Source organism: Dasypus novemcinctus, chromosome 20 (genome assembly GCF_030445035.2).
Source record: "Dasypus novemcinctus isolate mDasNov1 chromosome 20, mDasNov1.1.hap2, whole genome shotgun sequence".
NCBI classification, from domain to species: domain Eukaryota; kingdom Metazoa; phylum Chordata; class Mammalia; order Cingulata; family Dasypodidae; genus Dasypus; species Dasypus novemcinctus.
This window is the reverse complement of record NC_080692.1, coordinates 18,735,495-18,760,705: the sequence shown is the minus strand read 5'-3', so window position 1 is coordinate 18,760,705 and position 25,211 is coordinate 18,735,495. Positions and strand designations below refer to the sequence as shown.

The 25,211-nt window shown below is 41.9% G+C and overlaps 1 protein-coding gene and 1 pseudogene across 3 annotated transcripts in view; one reads left to right on the top strand and one right to left on the bottom strand.

Moving 5' to 3' along the window:
• The first annotated feature begins 7,595 nt into the window (after window positions 1–7,595).
• Window positions 7,596–25,211, top strand: part of ADIPOR2 (adiponectin receptor 2) — a 105,478-nt gene continuing 87,862 nt past the window's right edge. The window contains exon 1 of one of the 3 annotated variants that reach the window (XM_004457664.5): window positions 7,596–7,668. The gene's annotated coding sequence lies outside the window, so the exon portion shown is untranslated. Of the gene's footprint in view, window positions 7,669–19,177; window positions 19,365–20,904; window positions 21,125–25,211 lie in introns of those variants that run through there. The other 2 variants (XM_058282511.2, XM_004457662.3) reach the window with 2 other exon arrangements.
• On the bottom strand, window positions 17,727–18,573 carry LOC101439687 (large ribosomal subunit protein eL8 pseudogene; annotated as a pseudogene).

The following is a 25,211-nucleotide window of genomic DNA, read 5'->3' as shown; positions in this document are numbered from 1 at the left end:
CTGGGTACCTGCCGAGGGTCCTGTGTGAACTGTCAGTTGACTGGCAATTATGCTGTTGCTCTGCCTTTGACTGGGGGCTACACTGTTACTTTTTGCAAGTTACTTCCCCCCACTGAGCCTCAGTTTGTTTCTATCTAAAATGAATACATGCTATTTAAGATCCCTTCCTGCTTTGACACAGTGATAGATATATCTTAAATCTTTCCTTGTTGCTGCTGTTATTTTATTTTTGAGATATAAAATTCACCATTTGAAAGTGTATAATTCATTGATTTTTAGTAAATGCACGCCACCACCACGTCATTCTAGAACATTTCCGTCTCCCCAGAAAGAATCCCATTACCCATTAGCACTTATCCCCAATCCCTCTGTCCCCTAATCCCTGGTAATCATTCATCTGTTTTCTGTTTCTAGGGTTTTGCCTATTCTAGACCTTTTGTGTCAGTGGAATCATACACTGTGGCCTTTAGTGTTTTGCTTTTTTCACTAAGCAGAGTGTTGTCAAGGCTCATCCACTTCATGGCATATATCAGTACTTCATTCTTTTTCATAGCTAAATAGTATTTCACTGAATGGGCATCTCCCATTTTGTTTATTCATCCATCAGTAATGCACATTGGGGGTGTTTTTCACATTTTGGCTATTGTAGATAATGCTGCTGTGAACGTTAGTGTACATGTTTTTACATGAACTTATATTTTTAATTCCCTTGTATACATACCTAGTAGTAGAATTGCTGGGTCTTGTGATAATTTTGTTTAGTTCATTTGAGGAAATGCCAGACTGTTTTCCACAGTGGCTATACCTTTTTACTTCCCCACCAGCAATGTACAAGGGTTCCAGTGTTTCCAATTTTTTTTTTTTTTTTTAGGAAGTACTGGGGATTGAACCCAGGTTCTCGTACATGGGAAGTAAGTGTTCATCCACTGAGCTATACCCGCTCCCCTCTAACTTTTTATTTTTTTAATTTATTTTTATTTAAAAAAATTTTTAGGGTAGGCAAGGGAGTAAAGAATTTATTAATAAACAAGAGGGAAACGGACTTGGCCCAGTGGTTGGGGTGTCCGTCTACCACATGGGAGGTCCGCGGTTCAAACCCCAGGCCTCCTTGACCCGTGTGGAGCTGGCCCAAAACAGTGCTGATGCATGCAAGGAGTGCGTGCCACGCAGGGGTGCCTCCCACGTAGGGGAGCCCCACGCGCAAGGAGTGCACCCATGGGGAGAGCCGCCCAGCGCGAAAGAAAGTGCAGCCTGCCTAAGAATGGCGCCGCCCACACTTCCCGTGCCGCTGATGACAACAGAAGCGGACAAAGAAACAAGACGCAGCAAATGGACACAGAGAACAGACAACCGGGGGAGGGAGAGAATTAATTAAATAAATAAATCTTTAAAAATAAATAAATAAATAAACAAGAAAACAAGAAGAGGACACAGTCTGAGGCATGGACCGCAGGCACACTGCAGAGTGAGTTGCACCCCGATATTTTATTATAGCCATCATTAAGGGTAGGAAATGATATCTCCTTGTAGCTTTGTTTGCATTTCCCTCATGTAATGATGTTGGGCATCTTTTCATGTGTTTATTGTCCATTTGCATATCTTCTTTGGGGAAGTGTCTATGCAGACCCTTTGCCTATATTTCAATTCTGTTATTTGTCTTTTTTGCTGAGTTGTAAGAATTCTTTGTATTTTTCAGACTATCCTTAATTGGATACATGATTCGCAAATATTTTCTCTCATTCTGTGAGTTTTTGTGTTTTTAGCCTCTTTTTTTTTTTAAAGAGTTATTTTATTTATGTCTCCCCCTCTCCTCACCCCATTCCCTGGTTCTCTGCTCTCTGTGTCCATTCGCTGTGTGTTCTTCTGTCTCTGCTTGTTTTTGCATTAGTTGGCTCTGAGAACTGATCCTGGGAACTTCCGGAGTGGGAGAGAGGCGATTACTCTCTTGTGCTACCTCAACTCCCTGTTCTGCTACGTCTTCTTATTTTCTCTCCTCTGTATCTCTTGTTGCTTCACCGTGCTGCGCCAGCTCTCAGCGTCATTTGGCACTCCTGCTCAGGGTGACTTTCCTGCACTGGGTGGCATTCCCACGCAGGGGGCACTTCTGCGCGGGGCAGCACTCCAGCGTGGGCTGGCACTCCGTGTGGGCCAGCTTGCCCTCACCAGGAGGCCCTGGGCATCAAACCGTGGACCTCCTATATGGGAGACGGGAGCCCAATTGGTTGAACCATATCCGTTTCCCTCCTTCTTTCTTAATAGTGTCCTTTGGCAAGTAAAATCTTTCATTTTAATTACAATTTATCTAGATTTTCTTTGGTTTCTTGTGCTGTAGGTATCTTTTCTAATAAACTGTTGCCTATCAAAGGTCATGAAGAGTTTCACCTGTTTTCTTCTAAGAGTTTCATAATTTTAGCTCTTAACATTTAGGTTTTTTATCCAATTGAGTTCATTTTTTGCATGTGGTTTGAAGGAGGGACTCATAGTCATCCTTCTGCATGGGGATATCCCTTTGTGCTAGCCCATTTATTGAAAAAACTACTCTTCCCCCTATGGAATGGCCTTGGAACCCTTGCGGAAAATTAGTTGACCAATGACACTTAGTTTTATTTCTGAACTTTCCATTCTATTCCACCGATCTGTAAGTCCACATGCCAGCACCGCACTGTCTCAATCACTGTGGTTTTCTAGTGTGTTTTGTTTTCTCCTAGTAAGTTTTGGAACTGGGACGTGTGACCCCTCCAACTTTGTTCTTGTTTTTCAAGATTGTTTTGTCTACTCTGGTCCCTTGCACTTCCATGTGAGGTTTAGGATCTGTGCAACCACTTCTGTAAAACAAAGGCGGTTGTAGTTCACCAACCTTTAATCCACTCTCTGAGGACTGGCACACTGTCTAACGTGCTTGCTGTAGTGTATCCAGCACCCAGTATAAGGCTGTCAGTATTTAGTTAACAACTTTGAAAAAATGTGCAGTTTAAAGAACAGTAATAAAATGTACTCAAGCCAAGAATTGGAACATTACCATTTCTTGGGGCCTTAATATGATGATGTGTGTGAATTTTAGTAGTATGGTGAGGTTTAGGTCACCTATAGATTAAGGTCTGAGCTACTGCCCATGTCAGGCAGGCCAGTTTTGATTAAAACTAGCTTTATTTAGTAAGACAGCTTAGGAATTGGGGTGAGTTAGTTCTCAAAAGCCACCTATGTGCCACTTCCTGATCAGACTCCTTCATCATTCTTTTGATTTTTTTCCAACCAACTATGTCTCTATCCCTCAACAATACATTGTCTAGTTTGCCTGCATTTTCATTTTTGTATAAATGAAATCATATTGTATGTATTCGTCTATGAAATTGCAAAAATCATTACATTTTAGGATTCATTCATGCTGATGCATATAGCTGTTATTTATTCTTCATTTATTTTCACTGCCTAGTATATATTTTTTAAAGATTTATTTTAATTTTTTTATTTACTTCTCCCCCTCTTGTTGTTTGCACTCCCTGTCTGCTTGTCTTCTTTTTAGGAGGCACCAGGAACAAACCTGGGACCTCCCATGTGGGAGGGAGGCATCCAGTCGCTTGAGCCACCTCGGCTTCCTGTTTGTTGTATCTCTCATTGTGTTTCCTCTCTGTCTCTCCTTGCTGTGTCATCTTGTTGCATCAGCTTGTAGCGCCAGCCCATCTTGCCAGCTTGCTGTCTTGGTCATCTTCTCCAGGAGGCACCAGGAACCTCCCATGTTGTAGACAGGAGCCCAGCTGCTTGAGCCACATCTGCTTCCCCCACTGCCTAGCATTTTGTGACTTAAATATACAACATCTTATTTATCCACTTGGGTTTGCAGTTTTTTGCTGAAATGAACCATGATGTTTTTAGGTGTTTCCTGTATTGGCACCTAATACACATATGCAAGAGTTCCTATATCTAGCAGTGGAATTTCTGGGGATAGGATATGTGCATATTCAAATGTACTTACTAAATCAAACTGTTCTCCAAGGTGCACATTCCCACCTGCAGTAGGTAAGAGTTCTTAACCTTGTTTCTTATAGTTTATGCCTTCCTCTCGGTTCAGTTTTCTTCTTTCCGAGGTATATATTTTTTTCAGAGGATCTGTGAGTGTTGCATGCTCCTGGTCTTTGTTTTATTGAAAATGTTTTTATTATATTTTGCCTGCACTCTTGAATGATAATCTATCTGGATACAGAATTCTAGATTGACAATGATCGTTTTTTTCTCTCAGTGCTTTGAAAATATTATTCGTTGTCTTTGGGCATTTATTAGTGCATCTAATTGTAATTCCTTTGTCTTTTGTTTTTGGTAGATTTTAAGATCTTTTGTGTGTGGCGCCTGTAATTTTACTACAATGTGTTTAAATGTGCATTTCTTTTTGTTGACTGTGCTTCCCAAACCTGAGGATTCATCTTCCATCAATTGTGGAGAATTATCAGTGATTATCTCTTTGAATATAGCCGCCCCTCGCTCCTTTCCTTTCCCTTTGTTCCTTTTGAATCCCTATTTGAGATACAGTGGGCATAGTGTCCTCTTTGTTTCTAACCCTCTGTTTTCTCTCTGTCATTCTACACTGCCTTCAGTATAAATTCATCCAGACTATTAATTTTCTCTTCAGTTATATGTAATATACTGTTTAATTTATCCACTGTTTTTATTTATAATTTCTAGAAGTTGAAATTTTTTTGCATTTCTACCTGTCCTTGTTTCATAGACTCTTGTTCTTTTCTTATATTTCTTCTTTGAAATATTTTATAATTATAAAAACTTATTAAAATTCAAAAAAATTTTGACAAACTTTCAGTAGTCTTTTGTTAATTTACATGAAGGCATATAGCACCTTTCATCCAAAGATCTAAAGGTGCTTTACAAACATTAGCATTTAAAAAATAATTACAGGGAAGTGGACTTGGCCCAATGGATAGGGCCTACCACATGGGAGGTCCGCAGTTCAAACCCCGGGCCTCCTTGACCCGTGTGCAGCTGGCCCATGCGCAGCGCTGATGCGCACAGGGAGTGCTGTGCCACGCAGGGGTGTCCCTGCGTAGGGGAGCCCCACGTGCAAGGAGTGCGCCCCATAGGGAGAGCCGCCCAGCAAGAAAGGAAGTGCAGCCTGCCCAAGAATGGTGCCACACACACAGAGAGCTGACACAGCAAGATGATGCAACGAAAAGAAATGCAGATTCCCGGTGCTGCTGATAAGGATAGAAACAGTTACCGAAGAATATGCAGCAAATGGACACAGGAGCAGACAACTGGGGGCGGGGGAAGAGGAGAGAAATAAAAAATAAATCTTTAAAAAAAAACCAATTACATTTTTTAAAAATCCAGATTCCTGTTGCTAAATCTCTTCTACTCCAGGTATATAATTTTTGGAAGCTGATGCAATGTGATTCTTTTCCTGAAAATGAAGAGGCTCAGAAAGATGATACCCATCAATGCTGGAGGAGGGAAGGGTTCTGCCCCAAGGGCACAATGACCAATTCCTGTGACTCTGGGGTTTCAAAGGGAGAAAGAGTTTCATTGCCAAGCACAAAGCAAGGAGAGCAGACGGCCTATGGGCTTTAAATCTGTCTCCCCAAACTGTAGTAACTCTGAGTTTTATGGTATCAAAAGACAGGGAAGCAGGTGTGGCTCAAGAAATCAAGCTCCTGCGTATCACATGGGAGGTCCCTGGTTCTGTTCCCTGTGCCTCCTGGAGATGACAAGCAAGACAGCAAACTGGCATGACAGGCAGGCACGGTGCGCTGATGCAACAAAGAGACACAAAGAGGAAAGACGATGAGAGACACAACAAAACAGAGATCTGAGGTGGCTCAAGCAACTGAGCACCTCTCTCCCACATGGGAGGTCCCAAATTTGGTTCCCGGTGCCTCCTACAGAGAAGATGAGCAGACAGAGAGCACACAGTGAATGGACACAGAGAACAGACAACGAGTACAAAACAACAAGGGGTGGGGAAAAAAAAATAAATCTTTTTTCTAAAAAAAAAAAAAGGCAGGTTTAGGATAATGAGTATAATGGCACAAGATGACCAAGTTAGAGGCAGTCTAATTAATGAGCACGTGCAAATTGATTACATGCCTAGTCACGGAACGTATGTAAGAGAATGGGACCTACATATGAGGGTGTGAATTTTAGGATTATAATAAGGCCTGGGTCGCCTGTAGGGTGAGGTCTGAGCTACTGCGCATGGCAGGCAGGCCGGTTTTGGCTAGACCTAGCTGTGTTTAGTAAGATAGCTTAGGAGTTGGGGTGTGTTAGTTCTGGGCTGGCTGACGTTCTTCATTAATAAACACTGAAGGGTTGTCTATGTGAGCATAAGACTTCAAAGTTATAAAAACAAGATAAGGGGGTACAAGCGGGACCAGTCACAAGTTATCATGAGGCTTTTACAGTCACAAGGTAAGGATTATATAGTCATACAGTCATTATCAAAGATCAGGGCATCTGGGTTACAGTTCAGTGAATTTCCGGAGTTTGGGGTATTTACCCTTGGCTATTCTACAATACACTAGAAAGTCAAAAGGCTTCTGTATAATGATTCGGTAACTATAATCATTTAACTCTCAGTTACAAAGAGACCTGACTGGCTTTCGCAATATAGATATTCTCTAAAACCCGGTGCCGGGCTTACAAAGCAAAAACAAAGCTGGGCTTGCAAACAGAGCAGGCGCTGATGCAGTTTGCACAATAGGTGCACTCTTCATCAAGGCTTGCTGGCTCACACCCAGATGAACACATTTAAAGGAGCAAGATTTTTTTAGGGAAAATCATTAACCTATAAAAAGTTAGCCAAGGGCACATCAGGCAAATGAGGAAAGGGAGTGAATGGCAATGAAAAGTAGACAGTTCTCACCAGAGCCTAGGATACTTTATTAGAAACCAGATATAGGCAACTAAAAATAATTTACACCATTAATATAACATACGGGGTTTTGCATTCAGCCTAGATACAGGGAGTACCACATCCTCCTGCCTACAAATATATACCTTTTAAGTACCTTTCATCACACGGTTATGCTATGGAATACGCAGCCCTATGTATTAGAGGGGTCAAATATTCCTTCTAGGCTTACAATAAATCCTTATTTTATAGCTCGGATGGTGTCATATTTAAACCCTAAGCTCACCTGAAGCACAGGCCCAGGGTTGTGAATTTCTTATTTTTCTTTCCCCTGTCGCCTGCCTCCAAGGGCAAATGCAGCTTTAGTTCCCACATTGACTAAAGTGACTTTAGTTCCTCTGTGTTCCTGAGTATTCAGCTTTGCATTTAAAAGAAAGCTCACTGAGTTTATTCTGCAGTTGTAGGTATTTGTAGCAGGAGAATTTTCTGTTCTCAGGTCTGCCAACTTGCCAAATCTGAAGTGGCTTAGTTGGCTTTTCATAGGGTAGTTAAAGTTGCAAAATGTAAGCCCGATAGTCACTGCAGTATTAGGAAAGACTTAGGATTTCTAAGGGAGTGAAAGAGAGGCACGGACGCGCAGGGCATATTCTGGGAGTGGTTCATAGTTCAGGTGACTGGGTACATGGTACGTGGAGGAATGTGAGCAAAGTTCTGGAATAGCAAATTAGGAACAGACTGTGTAGGGCCCTGGGTTTTCGGTTTAAGGGATTGGACTTTGAGAGACTTTGGCGGTTTAGGACCCATTCATTTTGAAGGTGAGTCTTGGCCCCAGTATATAGAATGGATGGGAGGGTGGTGAGGTTGAGGGCTGGGAAAACCAGTTAGGAGCTTATACTGTGGTGGGCCAAGAAGAAGGTACAGAGAAAAGCGCAGAGCTGTTGAAATGACCAAATCACGACTGTAGTTACTGATCACACTGGGGCTGAGGGAAGGTGCCAATTCAGACATTTGCTAGCGTTCTCTAGAGCTAACTTGCTTCCCAGTGGAGTAGCATTAGGAACTCTTAGAGACTTGTTAGTGTCCCCAGTGAAGTCACATGCTATTTATGAAATGTCTGCTAATTAGCTTGTTTTGCCAGAGCCTTACTTGGATCTGAACCTTGGCTTGAAAAGCAGATACCAGCATGGTTTGAAAAACGGTGTTAAAACAGGGAAAGAAGAATGAAATGGAGCCATAGCTCTACAGAGTATGCCCAAATGTTCTTAGCATCAGCAAAAAGAGTTTTAAGGTCTGTTATTTCCTTTCACTGTTGACGAGACTTTCTAAAACCATTGCTCAGTATGTTCAATCGCCAAATTGCTTAGCAGGCCAATTCAATCACCATTCCTACTGGGTCATATATGCAATTGGCATGGGGGCAACACAACTGGCCTTGGTTTGCGTTTCTTTTCACACTCCTCTGGTGTGTGCTAAGGTTATTTGTGAACCCCTCTTTCCCAAATTGTTGTGGATTCGATTATAACTTGTTTCTTATGGGCTAAGTTTAAATGAACACCGGTTCTTCAGATATGCCACAATTAGTCTTTAAATGATGAACTGATGTAAGCAATAGAAGCTAAGAAGTTTACTGAAGAACTCAAATAACTTGATTCAAAAAATGGATGATCAAGATATGGATATGGAGAGAGGGAGTTGTTAGAGAAAACAGAATGTAGGAAATAAAGGCAAACATTGTGGTTCCCTCACTTAATTTTCAATATTTAGATAGGTTTTGCATACATCTATTCTCTGTGTGTGTGTACATGTATTTATTTGTGTGCATCTCTAATTGATAATTTAGTTTGTCATGTAATTGGTGTTTCACATATTTCACATTTTTGGTGCATTTGTTCCACACTAACCTTTTTTTTTTTTTTTTAAGAATTGTAGGTTTACAGAAAAAATCATGCAGACAGTAGAAGGTTCCCATATTTCTTTCTCACATACATAATATTCCCTACTATTGCTACTTTGCAATTAGTGTGGCACCTTTGTTACAATTGATGACACAATGTTATAATTATATGATTAACTATAGTCCATAGTTGACATTAGAGTTCCCTGTTTGTGTTGTAAAGTTCTATGGTTTTTTAAAATTTTTATTCTGGTAACATATTAACAACCTAACATTTCCCATTTTAACCACTTTCAAATCTACAATTCAGTGGTGTTAATTACATGCACCATGTTGTGATACCATCACCACCATCCATTACTAAATTCTCCCACTACCCCAAGGAGAAACTCTCTGCCCATTTTAAGATTTATTTTATTTATTTTTCCCCCCCTCCCCCCATTGTCTGCTCTCTGTGTCCATTTGCTATGAATTCTCCTGTGTCCGCTTGCATTCTCGGCAGTACTGGGAATCTGTCTCTTTCGGTGGTGTCAGCTTGCTGCGTCAGCTCTCCGTGTGTGCAGTGCCACTCCTGGGCAGGCTGCGCTTTTTTCATGCGGGGTGGCTCTCCTTGCGGGCCGCACTCCTTGTGCGTGGGGCTCCCCTATGCGGGGGACACCCTTGCGTACATCAGCACTGCACGTGGGCCACCTCACCACATGGGTCAGGAGGCCTTGGGTTTGAAACCTGGACCTCTCATGTGGTAGGTGGACGTTCTATCAGTTGAGCCACATCTGCTTCCCACCCATTAAGTATTAGTTCTCCGTTCCCTATCCCTACTGTAGCCCCTGGTAACCTGTGTTCTAGTTTCTGGCTCTATAAGTTTATGTATTTGAATTATTTCATACCAGTGAGATCATATACTATTTGTCCTTTTGTGTCTGGCTTATTTCAGTCAACATGATGTCTTCAAGGTTCATCCATGTGTTGCGTGTATCAGAACTTTATTCCTTTTTATGGCTGAATAACATTCCTTTTGTGTACATACCACATTTTGTTTATCCATTCATCAGTTGATGGGCACCTGGATGGCTTCCATGTTTTGGCAATTGTGAATAATGCCACTATGAATATTGGTGTGCACGTATCTGTTTGAGTCCCTGCTTTCAATTCTTTTGGGTAGGTACATAGAAGTGGGATTGCCAGGTCACATGGTAATTCTATACTTAATTTCCTTTTTTTTTTTTCTTTTCAAGCTCTTTTTAATTTTATTTTTTACACTTTTTAAATTAAAGTTAATAGATCACAAAGAATATTACATTAAAAAACATAAAAAGCATGAGGTTCCCATATACCCCGCTCCCCACCCCCCTATACCATCATTTTTGTAAATTGTGTTTTTTTGAAGACATATACATCACAAAAAAAATTACATTAAAAAATATAAGAGATTCCCATATACCCCCCTACCCCACTCCTCCCATATCAACAAACTCCTCCATCATTGTGGCACACTCATCTAATTTTCTGAGAAACTGACGAACTGTTTTCCACAACTGCTGCACCATTTTATATTTTCAACAACACTGCATCAATGTTCTTTTTTTTTCAAAGATTTATTTTTTGTTTCTCTCCCCTTCCTCACCCCCCTACTTGTGTGCTCTCTGTGTCCATTTGCTGTGTGTTCTTCTGTGCCTGCTTGTATTCTTGTCAGCTGCACCCAGAATCTGTGTCTCATTTTCTTGCGTCATCTTGCTGCGTCAGCTCTCCGTGTGTGCGGTGCCATTCCTGGGCAGGCTTGCTGATGTGTGCAAGGAGTGCCGTGCCATGCAGGGGTGCCCCCGGGTAGGGGAGCCCCACATGCAAGGAGTGCGCCCCATCGGGAGAGCCTCCCTGCGCAAAAAGAAAGTGCAGCCTGCCCAGGAGTGGCGCCACACACACAGAGAGCTGACACACAAGATGACGCAACAAAAAGAAACAGATTCCCGGTGCCACTGACAAGAATACTAGCAGGCACAGAAGAACACAGAGCAAATAGACACAGAGAGCAGACCACTGGTGGGGGGGGAAGGGAAGAGAAAAAAAAAAGATATCCTTGTCCTCCTTTTGTCTCTTCCTTCCCTCCACAAACATTTACTGAGTGCTCAGTATAGGCCAGGCACCATGTATATGCTAAAGTTACAGTGGTTTACACTGCCGTCTTGAAGTAATTTGGCAATTGACAAAAAGCTTTAAAATTTGCTATTCAAATACAACCAGTTCTTGGATTTAGACGACATAGGGCATGTGTAAAGCTTACGGTTTTATTATTGCTCTGAGTCCACATTTCATAGAGCCATTAGTTCTTTTTCTGATAAATTGTTTTGTCTTTGGCAGTGTGAGCTGGTTCTAAATTCTCAGCTCCTAACAGTGGGGTGGGAATTCTTGCCCTGGGATCCAGCTTAAGGGTAAATGTGTGGTCTAGAGAGCAGTCCTCTGTGCATTTGCAAATACCTAGTGTATGTATTTATTTTTCTGAGGGTTATAGATTCTCAAGGGAGTCTATTACCCCAAGAAAGGTTACAAGCGACTCTGTTCGCCTTGCTTCATTAAGCTCCCAGCGCAGGGCCTTTTGGTCCAGGGTTAGTGGTTACACTTGGGCATTAGAATCTCAGTACCTGTGTTTCAGTCCTTGCTCTGCTATTTAATAGCCGTGTGACCATAAGCAAGTCACTTATCATTTCCATGCCTCCCTTTCCTCATTTGTAAAATGGGGGTGACAGTAGCACTATGTCATGGGATTCGGGTGAGGACTGCTCAGAAAATGCTCAGCACGTCGTTAACTGTTCTATACAGCTTACCTTTTATGACTGTGGCTGTTACGGGGATGTGGTGTTGCCACATCACAGTGAAGACCGTGGCGACTTAGACCTTCCTGCTGTCACTTTACCAGGGGACGCAAAGGAACCGCCCCAGCAAATGCTTCGTAACCAGCTGATCCCTCAGGAGAAAGCTCCTTTCTCACTCTCCTCTACGGCCAGCCAAGGTCTAAAGACTGGGGAGCCGGCCTCCGCTGCCGAGGCGAGGGATTCACTTTGAATTACGGTGGTAAAAGGAAAAAAAAAAAATGTTTTTTTAGGAGGTACTGGGGATTGAACCCAGGACCTCATACATGGGAAACAGGCGTTCAACCACTTGAACTCCATCCACTCCCCAGCAATTTGTTTTTTAGGTTTAACTAGAACTTACAGTGCTTCCATGCTTTAGCGTGGGAGGGAACTGACTCATTGGCCTGAGTTTTTTTTACCCCATGGAACGTACATGGTTGATGTTTGTTGTTGCTACTCATAAAGATGGCCTAGGTTTATGCAACCTTCATAATTAGCTGTCCTGGAGTTTCTCTTTTCCAATACTCTCACAAATGACAATCTGAGAAACGTTTTCTTTAGGTCTTCATCTTTACCTGTTGACCCTTCCTGCCTGAAGGATTGGTAGAATTAGGTCAGATTAGAATTCGTTCTAAATGCCTTTAAATATTTCTAGTTTTTAATGACCAAATTTCTTTTAGATAAACTGAATTTCTGGGACATCTGTTTGCCTTGCGGGGCAATGTTGCTACCTCTCAAATGCCTGAGGATGATTTTTTTAAAATTCCGTGTATTAATTTTGGGGTCCTACTTATTTTCTTTATCTCTTCCCTGTACGAATAACTGCCAGTTCCTGTAGCAATTATCCCCAGCCCCACCCCAGGAATTTGCTTCTATAACAATGGCTATTTTTCTTCCTCTGAAAACAAACCCATTCTGGGGACCCCTGATCAAAGAGTGCCAAGTAGAAATTGTGTGAAGTGATTTGATTTGGATGTTGTCTATCAGGCTTCAAATCGGGTGGATCTGTGGCTAATCACGTGGATGTTTTTTGTAGTGGAAGACTGAAGTCTAAGGTCTAATCCCCACGGCAGTGTTTTTCAAAATGTGGCTCATGGGGTCAGGACAGGCTACAGAATTTGCAGGGCCAGGTGCAAAATGAAAACAACGAGCCTCTTGTTCAAAAGTTAACAAGAATTTCCAGACGCAGCAACAGAGAATGAAGCCACGTGGGTAGTCCTTTTGGCTACAGGGCCCTGCGCCCAGGTCGCCGAGCCATGAAGCTGGCCCTGCATGGAGCACACAGCTTCAGAATCTGCAATCTGACAAGGAAAGATACGATCTCTGGAGCCCACCAGAGGGCTAATGAATCAGAATCTCTGCGGAAGGGGTCTGGGAATCAACATTCTTTTTTTTTTTTTCAATTAGAGAAGTTGTGGGTTTACAGAACAATCATGCATAAAATACAGGATTCCTATATATCACCCTATTATTGACATCTTGCATTGGTGGGGAACATTTGTTACAACTGATGAAAGCACATTTTTATAATTGCACTGTTAACTGTAGTCCTTGGTTTAACTTAGGGTTCGCTGTTTGTGTGCTGTCGTCCCATGGCTTTTAAAAAAATATTTCTATTCTATTACCATATATACAACCTGACATTTCCCCTTTTAATCATACTCAGAGTTCTATTTCAGGGCTGTTAATTGCACTCACAATGTCGTGCTACCATCACCACCATCCATTACCGAAACATTTCCATCGTTCCAGATCGGAACTCGAGACATTGTAAACCCTGGCTTCCATTCCCTATCCCCACCCATCCCCTGGCAAACTCTAGTCTAGATTCTGACTCTATGAGTTTGCTTAATCTAATTATTTCATATTATTGAGATCATACAATATTTATGTTAGGAGAAAATTCTCGATCCTACAGCCCCCTCCCCATCGGTGACTATTTATTTAGTCACATTCATTGGAATTCAATTCCGGGTCAATCCTGTTTTCCTCTGCAGCAAATGCCTGCCAATTCTTGGAATTTTTTCCGGCAAACTGTCACTTTATTATGTTGCCATTCCAAGGGCCCAGGAATTCCTTCTGAGTAACTGGATGAGAGACATCTTACCAAATTACCCTGACTAAGAACCTGGGCTCCGTTTTGAGTTCAGCGGTAGATCATCAAGATATTTTAAGGTTAATAAACCTCTTTAGATTATGGACTTCAGAGTTTTAGCACAACAAAGAAAATGCTCTCCGCGCTTTTTTTGGCTCCCAGTTTTCTCGGTGTCATGATTGCTTAAGCAGTCACTGAGTGGAACAGATGTTGTCTCAAATTTTTCCTTCATAAAAAGCTGATGGATTTTTAACAGGTGCTTCTGAATTACTTATGAAATGATATTTTTTTCTTCATTGATTTTCATCTCTATTTTCTGTTTTTCAGTATTGGTAGCTTCCTAACACATAGCTTTATTACTCTCGATTTTTTAAAGTACTGAAACATTTTATGTTTCTATTTCCATTCTCACAGCAAATGAGCAATTAAATGTAAGCAATCCTTTATAACGTTTAAATATTATGTATCCCTGGAGTTCTTACTTTTTTTCCTTCGTTCTTTTTCTTTTGACAAAGGACTTGTACCCGAGAGAATATACAGAACTCTTGCAACTCAATAATAAGAAGGGAAACAACCCAATTTTTAAAAATGTCAAAGGATTTGAATAGGCACATCACAAAAGAAAATATCAGAATGGCTAATAAGTTCGTGGAAATGGCTCTATTTTGTTAGTCATCAGGGAAAGGTAGATTAAAATTACAATAAGATAACACTCCACTAAAATAGCTAAAATAAAAAATCTGACAGTAGGAAGTGTTGGCAAGGATGTGGAGGAATTGGAAATCTCAGGCTGGTAAAAGTTTAAAATGATATAACCACATCAGAAAACAATTTGGCAGTTTCTCATAAGGTTAAAGACACCTTTTCATATAACCCAGCTATTTTACTCCAATATGTTTGCCCCAAGAAATGATTACCTGTATCCTCAATGCTTGGACGTTAACATTCCATAGCAGCATTATTTATAATAGCCTCAAGCTGGAAACTTCCCACACATTCATCAATGAGTGAGTGGACAGCACTACGAATACTACTTAGCTATAGAAAGGAACAAACTACTGAGATATGCAACAACATGAATGAATCTCAAAACATTCTGCTCAGCAAAAGAAGCCAGACACACGAGAGTATGGACTGTGTGATTCATTGGTTTGAAATTCTAGAAGAGGGAAACAAATCTATAGTGACAGAAAGCCCAGTGGAGGTTGTCTGGGCCTAGGGAGGGGGTTGGGGAAATTTCTGGAATGTTGGAAACATACAACTTTTTTTTTAGGAGGTATTGGGGACTGAAACCAGGACCTCATACATGGGAAGCAGGCACACAACCACTTGAGCTACATCTTCTCCCCTTCAAACTACAGTTTGATTGAGATGGTGTTTTAGTTTCCTAGGCTGCTTAAAGCAAATATCATGAAATGGGTTAGCTTTTAACAATGGGAATTTACTAGCTTACAAGCTTACAGTTTTGAAGCCATGAAAATGTCCCAGACATCCTCAAAGTGATGTTTTCTTACCAAGACTGGCTGCCAGTGATCCTTGGCTTCTCTGGTACATGGCAAGGCATATGGTAGCCTCTGCTGGCCTCTCCCTTGTCTTCCGGATTTCGTTGCTTTCGGCTTCTTGCTTTTCTGTGACTTTCTCTCTGTATTTATCCCATTTATAAAGGACTCCAAGTAAGAAGATTAAGGCCCACCCTGGGCCATGCCTTTATGTAACTTCATGAAAACCTGCTTAAAATAGGTTTATACCTACAGGAATGGATTAGCTTTAAGAACATGATTTTCCAGGGTACCTACATTTCCAAACCACCACAGGTAGTGCTTATGTAGGTGTATACATTTGTCAAAACTCATCTCAACTATACACTTGAAAAATGGATGCATTTTACTGTATGGAAAAATATATCTTGATAAAACAGATTTTTAAGAACTACAAAAAATAGTCCATTTTACACGCCACCTAGGATTAACAAATGTTAAACACTTTGCTTTTTGCCTAATTACTTTTTCATAAAGAAATGTAATGTTACAGATAAAGATTAAGTTTCCTTAGTTCCCAGATCTGTTCCCCACCCTTTCCCCCTGGCAAGTTCGTTCATGAAGTTGCATGTATTCTTTATGTCCATTTAAAACTGGTGCCAAGGGATTACTACCAAGTACCAGCTGATGATGTAACTAGAAAAAGACCTCGAATAAAAGGGTCAACTCAGACCAGCCGAATATCTCAGCCTACATGTAATACAAGGAGTTAAAAACTGCCTTATGACTTTGGATAAAAGGGGGAAATGGAAAGGACAAATGAGTTTTATATGGCTATGAGTCTCCCAAAATGAGTCGGGAGGTCATCAGAGGGGTAATATTTACACATGCCTCAGCAGGGTCCCAGAGACAAAGTAGATAGAATCCCAGGTACTGGTTCTCCTGAGGGCTACAGAAACCCACAGGCTCTACGGTCATGGCAGATGGCTCTGGAGTTCAGTGCCATGTCAGTTGGCCCTACTTTGGAGTTTGTGTTCCAGAGCGTGATGGAGTTCGACTCAGATATGACCTTTCTACACATGCTTCTTCTTTTATTTTTACCGGACCTGTGATTGGTGCTGGGGTTGGTGTATACTCAGGAGACCTGAATCTCTGGACTGTCCATGTGACAGCCAGGTCCTGAGCCTCAGCAGACTTGCATTTCCTACCATCTGGTTTATTGGACTTACTCTGGCCAGTAACAGGGAGGTGAAGAAGATCAACCACCACACCAGGGAGCCAAGAGTGCCTACAACTGCAAGCAGGAGAATTGCATCTATCATCCATGTGGAATCTAAGTGCCCTCTTGATATAGAGGGGGAGTGGACATAACCATCCCAGGGTCCACAGGCTGGAGGAATAGAGTATGGATTAGAATGGGCTTACTGATATTCTACTATGGAACTAGTGTGATTAGTAATGGAAGAAATTGTAGCATTGATGTGGAGAAAGTGGCCACGGTAGCTGCTGAAGGCAGGGAAAGGGAAGAAGAGATATGATGCGGGGGCATTTTCAGGACTTGGAGTTGTCCTGGGTGGTACTGCAGGGACAGTTAGTGGACATTGTATGTCCTGCCATGGCCCACTGGGTGGACTGGGGGAGAGTGTAAACTACAATGTAAACCACTATCCATGTGGTGCAGCAGTGCTCCAAAATGTATTCACCAAATGCAATGAACGTCCCACTATGATGAAAGAGGTTGTTGATGTGGGAGGAGTGGGGTGAGGGGGGTGGGGGGTATATGGGGACCTCATATTTTTTGAATGTAACATTAAAAAAAAAAAAGGAGAAAAAAATGTAAAAAAAAGACCATTCTCGTAAGTTGAAAAAAAACAATATTCAGAGACATCCTCACTTTATGGATTAGGACACAAAAGCCTAATGAGTTGGTTTGCTACCCAGCTGGTGATGAGGTTCTCAGTCTTGTGCTCGCTCCCCAGGGCTATGCCACCTAACCTGTGTTTGAGGAGCTGCTAAAGTAATTTATGTAATTATGAGAGTGTTTATACTACTCTTCACCGGCAGTTTTAAAAATGACACACAGCTTGGCACAAATGGGAATTTAGTGTTAGGATGTCTCTAAGTGTTTACAACTGAAGGCATATAAATGCTCAAATTCAAGATTAATTTTTTTTATCAATATAGCTATTGATACAAGTGATTTCTTTAACTGCAATTAAGTCAGAATACACATATCTATGTATTTCCCTCTAGCTTTGCCATATAGTTCATGACTACATTTAAAGTGGCTAACACAATTGAATCCCTACCTTCAAAGCCCAACTGTTTGGCTGGATTTTACTGTTTGTTTGATATATGTATCTATATATATAGCAATAATAAGGATGATTTGACATTTCTTGCCCTTTCTTTTGGTTTATCTTTTTTATGGTCCACCTTATTTTGTCCAGACTTCCCCTCTTAATTCTAATGTTTATATTTTAAAAGCTGACATATATTGGAGGTGAAAGGAAGAGTTTAGGTTGACATTAACTGTTCTGTAACAACGAAGCTGTTAATCTTCTTTTTTTGAAGGAGAACTTTTATTTTTAAGTACAGAAAAGCCAGCTGTGTACATTTAACCCAGTTTAGTGGCAAGTTCTTTAGCCTTTGCCTTCTCCAGCTTGGCAATGTGAGCCACGGACTTGGGACCCAGGACATTGCCTCCCCAGTGACAATGGATCTCATCATATCTGTCGTTGTAATTGGTTCTAATAGCTTCCACCAGCTTAGCTAGTACTCCTTTGTCTTCTGAGTTGACCTGTGTAAAGGCAACTGTCGTGCAGGTATTTCTGTGGACAGGCCGTCCCAGCCTGGCCTTTCCCTTGATGATGCAGTAGGGGACCCCCATTTTACGGCACAAGGTGGGCAAGAAGACAACCAGCTCGATTGGGTCCACGTCATGTGTGATCACCACCATCTGGGCCTTCTTGTTTTCTACCAGGGCGGTGACAGTGTTCACCCCTGCTCGAAGCACAGGCGGCCGCATGGTGGGGAAGTCCCCTTTGCCGGCAGCCTCTGCTTCTTCTCCTGCTTTGTCTCTGGTCTGTACTTGTGGGCCAGCTTACGCAGCTGCATGGCTGTTTGAGGGTCCAAGGCCTGGGTGAACTGGTGGATGGCGGGGGGCACTTTCAGCCGCTTGTAGAGGATGGCCCTTTGCCGCCGCAGCCGGATGTAACAGGCCAATTGACAAAGCGGGTGAGGTCCCTTTTGGGCTGGATGTCCCGTCCAATGCCAGAGTTCTTGTGTCTTTTCTCAAACAGGGGATTGACCACCTTCTTGGCCTCCTGCTTCTTCACGACAGCAGGGGCTGGGGCCGCCTTTTTCCCCTTGGCCTTCTTTCCTTTTGGCATCTTGGAAGGGCGGCAAGAGAGCTGTTAATTTTCTTTTGAAATTTTCCCCCACGTACAGATATAGGCCTCTCAGAGAAGGCTACTAATTTTGGTTTTCACTTGTAGAACAATGTCTTTTTTTTTCTTCTTCTTAAAAATAGCAATTATTTTGAATACAAAATCATAAACAAAATAATTTTTCTTTAAACAAGAATTTGCCAAAACAAACCCAGTTGCAAACTCAAGCTTAAATTCACAATGGGGTTCAGAGTATTTTTTTTGCTCTGAGAAATTGAAAGCTGCACCTCTATTTGCTTGTACCTTTGAGCACATTTTCAATTCTTATTAGCTGTTGCCTTGCATGTCACAATGGAGGTCAAAGGTACACCCCTGAGCAAATTTGTCTACTACAAATTGTGTTGTCTCTGAAATTTTTTCTGAGATGGTCACAACTGGAGTAAGAATGTTACCAAGGGATACGCCCTTTGTTAACAATAGTGGATAATTTTAGTAATGATGACATAGACTGGCTGGGCCATAGGGCACTGTTGGGTCACTCGGTGATTAATATGGGGTGCAGGTGTGGAAGGGAATCTTTTCTGGGAGCTGCAGAAGATGAAAGACTCCACCCTCCAGTGCAGAAGCATGATGCCATAAAAATGGGGAAACCAGGAATTCTAAAGATCCACAGCTGACACTGGAGTATACAGAATTTCATTCAATTCCACTTCGTTTTTGGACAGCTTATCAAAAGAATACACAAAGAGTAGTAACTGACCTATGGGCAAGGAGCAAAACCTGAAAATTCTACTTTGGAACATTTAATGGTAACATTTGGGTAAGGGATATGGGTGAATGTGGCCATAGATGTGGGGCTCAATGGAATCTCCCTGAGGTCAGGGATGGGGGCAACATCCTATTTCCGTGAGATGTGAGATTTTGGAGGAAAAGATGTGGTTTGTTTAATCATTGTGAACATGAAGAATTGGCAGTGGAACGGGATCAAGGGGACAACCCTCAATGAGAATGAGATGTAAAACATTTGTTGGAGAAAATCAGATGCCATCACATGTTTCAGCACAGGATGGGATGTTCTAATGCAGAGGTACCTTCTGAGAGGAATGCCCTTTGTTTTGCCGAAGCAAAATCATTGAAAAAGGGATGTAGGAACGGTATCTTTGAAGACTTTTTTTAAAAAAAATTGTCTTTCTTAAGTATAGCTGTCACTTTTAGACTTTAGATCCCCTTGAAAGGAATTAGTTTTTTTGCATTTAGTTTCTCTTATTTTTATTTACTTGTCAAGCTTAAATGAGTGGGTCTTAGTTCTAAAATACCAGTATTAGGGCTATTTTATTCATACTCTTGATTTTAATAACTTTAGCCACTTCTATCTCCATTTTTGCCCCCCACCCCCTCATATATCAGACTGCAGATCCTTTGATAGGATATCTGTAAAGCTTTTTCCGGCACCCTGTTTTCTCTTGCTGTGGTCCATCAGGAAGGACAATAAACCTAATGTCAAGCTTGCCGTGGGCATGTGCTTTCTCTATAGTTCATGGATTTCCTTTATTCAATAATAAGGGATTTAAGGCATTTACTTCTTAAGAGTGTGATATATTCCTCCTAGAACTCAATGTGAATAAAAGATTTTTCTACACAGACCAACTTCTATATTTCCCATGTTTATATATATAAATATAAATATAACCAAACCTGTTCTTGTTCTTGGTTTCTAAGAAGTTAGAGCTCAGTTTAAAGCGCACTTACAGAAAATCACTCATTTTGAGTAAACGCTTAGTTCATTCTGATCTGCCTTACATACAAACATTTTAAAAGTTGTTTTGAATGATATGTTTTAAGAGAGGGCTCATATTCTTTTTAGAAGTAGTAGGACATACATCTTACTACGTAGTGAGACAATAAAATGTAAACGCTACTCTTGGATAAGAGTTTGTTAACGCTTTAGTATTTATTTTCAAAGCCTTCACAGACGACGCCTAGCATTATTATGCTGGCCGTTGGCAGAAACCTACGCTCTAGCCTAAATTCCTAAATTCTGGCTTCTTCTCAAGGTGTGTAACCCGTATCCATAGTGACTGGGACAAGCGTCCGCGAGCCGGGGCGGCCTTCTGCTGTAAACTGCTACCCTTTTTGGTAGGAGGAAAAAAATCAGGGTCCCTGTGTGAGAGCTCGCAGGGGTCTTTCTCTCCGTCGCTGGATGTCCCCTACTGTTTTCATTGAGTTCCTGGCCGAACTACAACTCCCAAGATGCACCGAGGACCTCTAGTGGTCAGAGGAGTAGCTTCCGGTCCAGGACAGCGCGCCTGCGCACAGGGTGTACTCTTATTGGCTCGAATCGTCTCGTGCGATGCGCGTCACGGTGACGCGCGGGCGTGGGGGCGGGGAGAACGCGGCGGCGGTGGCGGTCGCGACGGGGAGAGCACGATCCCAGACGCGGCGTCGCGGCGGCGGCAGCGGCTACACCGGGCTGGGCCCCCTCCCTTCTTCACTCCCCCCTCCTCCCCTTCCCCTCCACCGCGGTTCCTGAAGAGCCTGAGACGTGCGGCGAGGCGGCGACAAGTTCCGGGTAAGGGTCCCTGGAGTGCGGGCTCCGTTTTCCGGGCGAAGCGGGAGAGCCCGGGGTCGGGAGGGAGGCGAGCGCTGAGGGGGCGAGTGTCCCCGGCGCGCGGCGGTCCGCACCTTAAACTTGGTTCGCTAACCCTGCCCCGCACGGCGTGCAGCGGCCGGAGCGGCTGGCCGTGAGCGGCCTGGATCCGCCCTCCTCCCGCTGTCACAGGAGCTCGGCGCCCACCGCCCACCTCTCCGCCGCTCGCAGAGGGGCAGGAGCCCGCCGTGGCCTCAGCGCTCCTCACCTCCAGGTGCAGTTGCCCTTCCTCACTGCCCACCGAGGGAATCTGCTCTCCCTCTCTTCATTTCCATCCCTTGTATCACTTCGAGGAATTTCTTGGGTGGCGGGCTTCTGACGAGTTCTGCTCAGCTTCACTTCACAGTGAGGTAGGAAGATATTTCCCTCACCTTTTCTTAGGTGGCGCTTCAGGCATCGTTCTTGGATAGGACCGTGGGCCCTGTTTGCCCAAGCCTTGCTTGGCTTTTATTCCGTCCGTGTTGCTTCTTGTAAAACTGCTAAAGACAGGCTTGTAAGTCAATTTTTGGGTTTAATGCGAGTGTTTGAATTGGATACTGGTGCTTTTCCCCCCTCCTCCTAGCCTTTGACCTTAATTAAAATTCCTTTTGGAACTTGACAAAGTCAGGAGATCATCTAGTAGTGAAATTTAGTAGAAAGATGTTCAGCTAGGGATTTTGTGGGGTACTATGACTTCGTTCCAGGTTTGACTGAATTTCTCAGCCTTATGTTACTATCCCCATTATACCTCTTCCCAAAACAGTATGTGCCCCTCTCGCGCCCAAGGAAACCACTCAGAACTCCAAGAAATCTGTTAAAATAGGTGAAATTATTTGGACACAAAACTTTTCCCGAGAAAATATGAAAATAATTTTTATTTTTTGAGGGGAGATCTTAGACCTTGCCAGTTCTGAAGTTTGAAGGGTCCTCTTAACAAAGGCCACCTCTATCTCTCACCATCCTCTGGCTCTTAGTAACTAGAAGGTAATTCCAATAAATTTGTTGTCAGAGGGTTGATTGTGATCTATAACTAAGTCATTTTATCAAGTAGTTGAGACTTTCACATATGGTGGTAGCTGCTTGATGGTGAGTTATGAAATTTGAAAAATTTCTAATTAAATGTGGAAGGCATGTTTCTTTTAACCTCTGTCTTTATCTGCACTTTGAACTACTTAGTAGCACATTTCTTCTTCTCATTGGGGCACTAGGAATAACAGTAGGATTTCCAGAGCCTTGAAGAGGGTTTGTGTTTTTCTATCCATAGGCTCCTGTACAAACTTCTAGATGAAGGGAATTTTTCCATCTCACTATAGCTAATGCACATTCTCTTGGGCATAAATCACATTTTGTTTTCCGAAATGAAAATAATTTTATTTTTTTATTTCAGGGGTTGGCAAACACTATGTGGGCCAAGTCCCACCAGCTGCCTATTTTTGTAAACAAAGTTTTTATTGGAACAGAGCTATGTGCATTCGTGTAGGTATTGTCTAGTTTTTGTGGGACAACACAAGCGTTAAGTAGTTGTGACTGAGACTCTCTGGCCCTTAATAGAAAAAGTTTGCCAACTCCTGCTTTGTTTTATTAAAAGTGATGCATATTCAATGTAGAGTTAGAATGAGTCAGTAAAGTATAAAGAATGAAAATAAAAGCTACCCAGAATCTCACCACTCAGAAGGGTTTGTTTTTGTGATTATCCTTATGGAATCTGTTAGTGATTATATAAATGGGTTTGTGTTAAGTGTTAACTTGTAATATACTTTTTTAAAAAGTCATTATTTTCATTTCACTTTTGAATGCATTGGTATTTTCTGCATTAAAGATCTCATTTGACAGGGCTTGATGAACTAGGTTTCCTGATTTGTCCTATCAGTGAAGATTTAAAAAATCGGGGCTAATAGATGCTTGATGATGAAGATGATAATGGTCAGTATTTATTGAGCATTTACTATGCACTACGTGGTTTTCCAGTGCTTTATGCCTATCAAGTCATTTAAACCTTGCAGCAACTCTGGGTAGTTACCTTTATTATTCTTATTGTACAGATGAGGAAGCTGAGTCATGGAATAATTAATTGCCCGAGTTTACCAGCTAGTAAATGGTGGAGTTGGGATTTGAATCCATGCAGTGTGTTTTCAGAATCCAAGTGCTTAACAATATGCTAAAGAGCCTTTACTCACAATGCAACTCAACTTAGAAGGTTTAGACAATCCAGAGGTATATAATGTAAAAATTCTTCATATCCCTTTTTCAGTTTTACTCCCTGTAGTTAACTACTGTTAACAGTTTGCTATAGATCTTTCCACTTCTTTCTTTGCATATACAAATAATTATTTGCAAGTTTGTATTTGCAGAGGTTTTTAAAATTTTCTAAAAGTTGATAGACTTTATGTTTTAGAGCAGTTTTAGGTTTACAGAAAATTGAGCAGATAGTAAGTTTCCACATACCTCCATTCTCCCCCTTAACAGTTTCCCCTATTATTAACATCTTGCATTAGTGTAATACATTTGTTATAATTGTTAAACCAATACTGATAGGTTAATTAAAGCCTGGAGTTTACATTAGGGTTCACTTTTGGGATACAGTTCTACTGATTTTCATAAATGTGTAATGTGAGTCTGCCATTATGGTATCAGGGTATTTCAGAGTTTTTAAAACAAATAGAATCAAGTCAGTCATGGTTCAGCTGTGTGTTTTTTTATGTTTTTGTAATTTAGTACTTTTAAACTCTGCTCCCCCCTCCTTTATTAGAGAAGTTGTGGGTTTACAGAACAAGCTTGCATAAAGTACAGGATTCTTGTGTACCACTCCATCACCAACACCTTGCATTGGTATGGAACATTTGTTACAGTTGATGATAGCACATTTTTATGATTGTATTCTTAACTGAAGTGCATGTTTAATTTAGAGTTCACTACGTAGTGTAGTTCCATAGATTTTTGTTTGTTTGCTTGTTTTTTTTTTAAAGATTTATTTTTCATTTATTTCTCTCCCCTTCCCCCCCCCCCAGTTGTCTGCTCTCTGTGTCCATTTGCTGTGTGTTCTTCTTTTTGTCCGCTTCTGTTTTTGTCAGCAGCATGAGAATCTGTGTTTCTTTTTGTTGCATCATCTTGCTGCGTCAGCTCTCCATGTGTGTGGCGCCATTCCTGGGCAGGTTGCACTTTCTTTTGCGCTGGGCGGCTCTTCATATGGGGTACACTCCTTGTGCGTGGGGCTCCCCTACGTGGGGGGAGGCACCCCTGCGTGGCAGGGCACTCCTTGCACGCTTCAGCCCTGCGTGTGGGCCAGCTCCACATGGGTCAGGGAGGCCTGGGGTTTGAACCACGGACCTCCCGTGTGGTAGACTGACGCCCTAACCACTGGGCCAAGTTCGCTTCCCTGCTCTTTGTTTTTTTTGTTTTTTTTGTTTTTTTCAGGAGGCACTGGGAACTGAACTTTGGACTCCCATGTAGGAGGTGGATGCTCAATTGCTTGAGCCACATCTGCTCCCTGTTCCATGAATTCCTAAAAATATTTTTATTCTTTTAACATATGCAGGGAAGCAAGATGACGCAACATTCTTGGTGCTGCCGAGAATGCAAGGAGACACAGAAGAACACACAGCAAGTGGACATAAGAGGGCAGGAAGTGGGGGTGGGAGGGAGAAGGGGAGAGATAAAATAAAATAAAATATCCAAACAAACAAAAACATATATACAGTCTTACATTTCCTCTTTTAACCATATCCAAGAGTATATTTTAGTGCTTTTAATTGTATTCGCAATGTTGTGCCACCATCACCACCATCCTTTACCAAAACATTTCCATCATTCCAAATATGAACCCTGTACATTTTAAATCTTAACTTCCCATTTCCTAACCCCACCCCGTTCCAGGTAACCTGTGTTCTAGATTCTGACTCAATGAATTTGCTTATTCTGATTGTTTCAAATCAGTGAGACTAAAATTCTTGACTTTTTGTTTCTGGCTTATTTCACTCAACAGAGTGTCTTCAAAATTCATCCACATTGTCACATATATCAGGATGTCATT